The sequence below is a fragment of the Triticum dicoccoides genome, chromosome 7B, assembly GCF_002162155.2.
Source record: "Triticum dicoccoides isolate Atlit2015 ecotype Zavitan chromosome 7B, WEW_v2.0, whole genome shotgun sequence".
Taxonomy (NCBI): domain Eukaryota; kingdom Viridiplantae; phylum Streptophyta; class Magnoliopsida; order Poales; family Poaceae; genus Triticum; species Triticum dicoccoides.
The window spans coordinates 564,024,192-564,031,696 of record NC_041393.1 but is presented as its reverse complement, the minus strand read 5'-3'; the positions used below and the strand labels follow the sequence as shown (position 1 = coordinate 564,031,696).

The 7,505-nt window shown below is 41.1% G+C and overlaps 1 pseudogene; it reads left to right on the top strand.

Annotated features, from left to right (window-relative positions):
* The first annotated feature begins 310 nt into the window (after window positions 1-310).
* On the top strand, window positions 311-990 carry LOC119340641 (annotated as a pseudogene).
* Window positions 991-7,505: the final 6,515 nt, after the last annotated feature.

Below are 7,505 nucleotides of genomic sequence, written 5' to 3'. Positions count from 1 at the left end.
ACAAGCAACACCTTTTCTTTCTGAAAAGAAGGATAACCCCGGCTTCTGCATCAAGGATGCGCAAAGCCGTAGCAAGCAACGTATATGAGTACTACCTTGAGACGTTGAGCATGCAAACTCAAAAAGAAGGCGTGACCATGACACGGAGCAAAGAAGATTCCAAAACCCTTCCTCCCATCCAACCTTAACAATTACACATGGATTTACCGCTCCATCCAACTCGATTTCCTTATAATGCACGCTCCATCCCTCCGATATCAACCCAGCTCGAAGCGCCCCGCGACATGAGATGAGGGCCGGAGATAGCAGGATGGAGGCTGACCACCACCACCACCACGACGAGAGGTCGGCTGAGGCGGGTCATCGCCGCCATCGGTGGAAGGGACCGCGGTACAACGACAGGCAGAGGAGCTCCCCGTGGGTGTGGATGGCGGTGATCCTGTGCATGCTGCTGGCCATCGGTGTCCTCGTGTTGGGCGCCACGATGTTGGCCGTGTACTTCATCTACAAGCCCCAGATGCGTACATGGAGGTGACCAACGCGCAGCTCTTGCAGCTCGACTACAGCCCGGCCGACGGCGTCATCAGGAACATACAGGTCAAGTTCGATCTTCTGGCCGAGAACACCAACTCCAAGATCAACACTTCCTTCTCCAGCTTCAACATCGACGTCAACTTCAACGGCACCACCCTGCTACAGCTGCGCGCCGAGACCTTCACCGTTGCCCGGCAGAGCTCCGTCACGCTGCCGTACAGCGGGGAGTCGCGCGGGAGGAGGCTGGACCCCGCCGGGATGCAGGCCATGGAGGAGGCGGTCAGGTCCGAGCTGGTGCCCATCGCCCTGTCCGGCAAGGCGCGGACGCGGTGGAAGAAGGGCATCTTCCTCAAGGTCGGCTTCTGGACGCGCCTCAATTGCCCCCTCGTCTTCTACTACCGCACCGGCGTCGTCGCGCCCATCGACCACGAGAGCTGCCGCTCCAGGTCGCCGTAGCACACTGCTCCTCCTCGGGCTCTGCTTCGCTCTCCTCCTCTGCTCGGCTCCGCCATGCTCTGTTTAGCACGCCAATGGCCTATACTCTGCTATTCTATTCATTATAGGCTCATCCGTCTTAGCGACAAGAACGTACATATGCAGTTCTTATACAGGCATCCCCGCAGAGGAAAATTACTTATACAGGCAAACAATGCTGATAATAGTATGTAAATAGCCGCAGCTGCGAGGAAAACTACACAGTCATGCTAATTTGTGGTTATGTACAGTACATATATTGATATATTGCGTGTGTAATAGCTCAAAGTTCAACTCCGTCTGCTTCCGTTTACAGTTTAGTTGATCTTGTTTTATCTATTTATCACCCGCGATCGAGTTGTGGTGCGAAGATCAGCTTCGTGAAAGAAGCGCAGATTATTAAGATGCAGCACGATATCAGCATGTAATTTGGCGAAATGTCTCTGTGATCCAATGAGAATTGTCAGTTCTGAAACCCTCGCCGGAACATTGTGACTTGTGAGTGGCCGTCCCGCTCAGCTGATGATTGAACAAATTCACCTGAACGTCATATTCAGCTTTCTATAGCATTTCCCTACCACTATTGGCATCACCAAAAGTACTTCATGGAAAATCATTGCCGTTTGCCGTCTAGCTAGCACGCTCCTTCTGAAGGCCAAAATCACAATCTGAATCCCCCATGAAGTAACCATAGTACCTTCTGAAGGCCAAAATCACAATCTGAATCCCCCATGAAGTAACCATAGTACCTTCTGAAGGCCAAAATCACAATCTGAATCCCCCATGAAGTAACCATTGTAAATAAATACACATCCTAGATAAACAGGAACCAAGCAACAACGAACTTTTTTTTTTGAGGGAACAGAGTGCTTTCATTCCTTATTGCATGTCAATTTACATTGTCAGAACCAACAGGGTCATACAACGGATCAGGAATATGGTCTAACCAGATTCCATCTATGCCCTGGCTTCTAGCCAACAAAGCTAGCTGATGATCTGCAGAATTACACTCTCTTCCGATCTTTCTAACAAAAAGGTCATCGTGAAGATTCTTTAGCATATTGATTTCTTCGTAGGTGCTCCACAATCTTCACTTGTGATGACTCCAACAGCCGCAATATTATAGTAAGACTCAAGGACAATAGGTGCCTGAGTAATGCCTTTGCTTCATCTTCTTCAACATCTAAACATATGCTAATTTGACAACATATTTCAACCTAACCCCAAAGATTTGACTAATTAACACAAAGTATAAACAAGGTGAAGGATTTGATGAGAACCTGGAGAAAGATGGTAGAGCATGCATGCTCCAGCTCTTGCACTGAGAAAACACCTATTTTTTCTTTTACCCTGAAACAGCAGGAAAATATCCTACTGTGATTTTTATATTAGTTAATAAAAGTAGAATTTCAACAAGTAATATACAGGAGGTGGTCCTCAAGGGGAGGAACCAATTAAAAGAAAGAGAGAAACGGAGTGCTAAAGCTTGTGAGCAATCCAAGATTTTAGCCTTGGGGAATGCTTTGGTTTTATTTGGTGCGTCATGAGAGTGAGGTCTTCTATGAGTTTAGTTCTCCAACTATTGATTGTGGGTAGGATGTTGTTGAATATGAGATCATTCCTTTGTTTCCAGATATTCCAGCAGGCATACATAATGATCATCACACTGAAAGGTTGTTGTTTCCAAACTTCGCAAGCTCAACTTGGTGGATGAAGAGATACTTGTTTGCAGGCTGGGCAGAATAATATTCCAGCAGTCTTGGGCAAAAGTATAGTACCAGAAGAGACACAGGTGTGTTTCTTCCACATTGTCATGGCAGAGGGGGCAAAGACAGCTTTGCATGTGAAAATTCTTCCTTGACAAAACAGGCTCTCGGCCCGCTTTATTGATAAAGCACATACCACAGTGCACGGCCGAACGATACAAAGTGGTGAGGAAGCCCTCTTACAAAGCAGATCCCGGGATAACCCTTTTCAGAAGCCTTCTAGTTTTGCTCTGTCATGAAGGATGAGCTAGAAGAGAACTTAGATTTTAAGCTCACTGAGATTCTGCAAAATCCATTGGAATGGGGATGGAGCAGTTGGACCTTGCATGAGGTACTTGTACATTTTCATAGAGCTCTAGTAGGGGGGGAGTTCCAGTGGTACTGCCGAATATCATGATCTTGGGAGGAATTGATGTTATTGATCATTTGTTGAAGGGCAGGGAGTTGAGTGTGAGCCTGAGTGGTATTGGAGTATGCAAATTATCAATTACATTTTCCTCACTCAGCATGCTTTGAACACTTACCTGGTTGTCTATGACAAATGAGTGTAAATTCAGGGAATTGGATGTCCAGAGGTGGTCCTTGCCAATTGTCTTTCCATAGTAAAACATATTTTCCTTGATGAGGAATGCAACTAGCCACCTCCTTGAACATAGGAATAAGTTTGAGGCGGGAGAAATCACCTATTTGCAACAAATTATGTATACCACTCTTTGCGAGCAATAACACGCGGTCGCATAGGCACACTCCGCCCTTGGTCCTCCCGGTGGTGTCGTGTTTCTTCCTTTCCCTTTCTTTTCATTTTTCATTTTTCATTTTCTTATTTTCATCTGTTGTTATAATAGATTTTTTGCTTTCTTTTCTGTTTTATTTTATTTTATTCTTGTTGGTTTGTTTTCCCTTGTTGTTACTTTTCCCTTTTTGTGTACTTTCTGTTTTATTTTCTTGAACTTTTGTATGAGTAATGCATGTATATTATTTAGAGATACATTAACACTGTTTTTGCAACATGTTAATATTTTAGAGAAGATAATCATGTCTTTGAAGACACATACAAACATTTTTAACACATAAAAACACCTTTTTGAAATGCATTAAATATTTTCCAACACCTCCAAACATGCTAAACAAAGCTCATTTTTTTCGCGCATACTAAAATTTTACTGTACTTTTCTCAAAATTGATCTTCATGTGTAAAAAGTGTTTATATTTTGCATGAAAAAATTATATTCATGTACAATAAATGTTCTCTTATATTTTTATAACAACTTGTACAAAAACAATTGTACATAAAAGAGCTCCATATAGGTTGAAAAACTGTTTAAGTTTTGAAAAAGAGTGTTCAAATAATTTAAAAATAAGTGCTAATGTATGTGAAAAATATATTAGTGTATTTTACTCAAAATAACAGAGAAAAAGAAACAAAAATTAAGGAAAAAAGAGAATGAAAGCGAAAGAGGAGAAAAATAACTGCACCGATGGACCCAGCCCATTTGCTTGAGTCGCGGTATAGGTGAAGGATCAACTTTTTTTCAAATACTTGTTCAACATTTATACTGAAGGACCCGGCCCAGAATTAGTCGTTGTTCCCTTTTTATATACATGATCAACATTTTTTCAAATACTTTTTCGACATTTCTCAAATACTTGTTTAACATTTTTATATACAGGTTCAAGATTTTTTAAATACTTGTTCAACATTTTTTTAAATACTTGTTCAACATTTTTTCAAAAAATTGTTCAACATTTTTTCAAAAAATTGTTCTAAAATTTTCAAATCCTTGTTCAGCATTTCTTTATACATGATCAATATTTTTTCAAATACTTGTTCAGCATTGTTTTCAAATACTTCTTCAACAATTTTATATACATGATCGATATTTCTTCAAATACTTGTTCAACATTGTTTTCATATACTTGTTCAACCTTTTTCTAATACTCGTTCAAAATACTTGTTCAACATTTTTCAAACGCGTGATTAACTTTTTTAAAATATTATGTGAAGTATACTATTTGAAAGTGTAAACAAAATTAAAAAATGAAATAAAAAGATGAAAAAAAACTGAGAAGAAAACAAGGCAGTGTAGTAGCCGTGAACCTGGGCCGACCCATATGCTCGCGAGTCGGAAGCCCTTGATCAAAGTGCGACATTAGAATTTGGCCCGCGAGCATGGCCCAACAAACCCACAAGTCAGAGGCTTCTAAAAAAAACTCGCGAGTGACGACGCGAGCCGTGCAGTCCAGTGGCGCCGATGAGAGCATCTCCAACAGGCGCCCAACGCACGGCGCGCTAAAATCTGATTTGCGGTGCACCCATCGCCAATGCACTAAAATGCAGCGCGCGCGAGCAGCCGCGCATCCACATTTGTTACATTTTATCTCACAACACATCCACAAAACAAAGACATGGCATATAATTTTTAAATCACAAACATCATTCAACCAAGTTTAAAATGAATAGTTCAATTTATTATGACTCATCAAATAAATAGTATTTTTCACGGGAAATACAACAAATAGTTCAACAATACAACATTAAAGCACAAATCATGATGCTCTTTGGCGGCCATTCCAAGCCCACCACTCCTCAATGAGATCGTTCTTGAGTTCATTATGCGCTCCCGGACGTCGAATGACATGATAGGAGGCAACAAAATGGGCCACCCTTTCAGCCCTCCGCCGCACTCGCACGGGATGCCCCAATAGCTCATAGTGAGAGTAGTCTACATCTTGGCCACGCTCATTCTCGATGATCATGTTGTGCATGATCACACAAGCATGCATTATGTACCCAAAGCATTTTCTGATCCCAAAATCTAGCCGGTCCTCTCACAATAGCAAATTGGGCTTGCAAAATCCCAAAAGCTCTCTCCACATCTTTTCTAGCCGCCGCCTGAGCATTGTGGAAATCAAGATATTTCTTACCTTCCGGTTTTTTCAACGGCTTCACAAATGTTTGCCATTTTGGGTAGATGCCATCGGCAAGATAGTAGCCATGGTTATATGTACGACCATTAGCTACAAACTGCACCGGTGGCAATTCACCATTTGCAATCTTACTCATCAGTGATGACCGGTTAACAACATTGATGTAAATAGCCGCGGCTCCGTACAGCACATATATTGCATAATATATGGAATAGCTCAAAGTTCAACTCTATCTCCTTCCGTTTACAGTTTAGTTCATCTTGTTTTATTTATTTATTATCACTCGCGATCGAGTTGTGGTGCGAAAATTAGCTCCATGAAAGAAGCGCACATTATTAAGATGCAGCACGATATCAGCATGTAATTTGGTGAAATGCCTCTGTGGTCCAATGAGAATTGTTGGTTCTGAACCCCTCGCTGGAACATTGTGCTAAAATTTCACTGTATTTTTCTAAAAATTGATATGCATGTGTAAAAAGAATTTTTATTTTGCAGGAAAAAAATTCACTCGCATAAAATAAATGTTCTTTTATCTTTTTGTGAAATTTGTACAAAATTGATTGTGCATAAAAGATCTCCATATAGCTTGGAAAGATGTTCATATGTTTGAAAATGAGTGTTCACATAATTAAAAAAAATAAGTGCTCATGTATATGAAAAAAAAATATTAGTGTATGTCACTCAAAAGAAGAGAAAAAAAATAAACAAAACAATAAGGGAAAAGAAAACGGAAACGAAAGAAAAGAAAATTTAGTGCAGCGCTGGACCTAGCCCAGCCCATGTGTTTGAGTATAGGGGGTTCCCTCATTTTTGCCGGCATAACCTAAAGGGCGTCTTAAGCACCCCTTTCTGTTGTTGCGTCAATCGGGCGCACACCCTGTCTCCTTGCGGGCCGGCTAGTTCAGATTTTTCCTTTTCCTGTTTTAAACTGCAAAATACGATGATAGAAGTGTAAATCGTAACCGCGATCTTCCATTCGCACATACACTGCAGCAACCACAGGACTACGAGAGAATACCTTATTTGGCCCTTCCTTAAAATTTGGTTCCTTTTTTGGCCCTGGTAAAAAATTTCTTCCTGTTTTGACACTCAAACTTCATTTTGTTCCCTTTATGACATTTTCGTCAGTTTTGACAACTAACACCGTTAAATGCAACATGAAAAATCCATTTTACCCCTGATGTATTTTGTGACTAAAATTATGAGCTGGAAGTCAAAAGCTATGGCGATGTAGGCGCGTGGACAGAATGCTTCAGTGCCTTGGATTTGCAACGAAATTATATTATAAGATTGTACTGAGAAACCCATATTAATAAGAACCAGTGCACTAATTAACATGTACGAGCAGTACAGACATGCACAACAATCTCACGGTTTCTCTCTTCACGCACAACGTGTAGAAGAGATCCATCTCTCAATTTCTCTATTTGCACACAACACACACATCACATCACACACGCACGAAGAGTACACACTGGACCATGGAAAGCACGCAGCCACGGCGACCCAGTTAGCACGCCCCTGCCACCAACAGACCTCCGGTGTAATAACCCTGATTTTTAAGGATATTTATTTTAAGTTGTTGAGTTAAGTTAGATAATTAAATTTGTATTATTTGTTTAAATAAATAATTAAGAAAATAAGATATGCTACACCAAGATTAGTACATGGATAATGGGAAGATGTACACGGGTGGAGGAAATCCTCCGAAACTAAGTAGTACGCATGCCAATATATAGAGAACTTGTGAGAAGAGAAGAATAGATGTGAAGTTTTTCCTCTGGCTCATGTCGGTCTGACTCA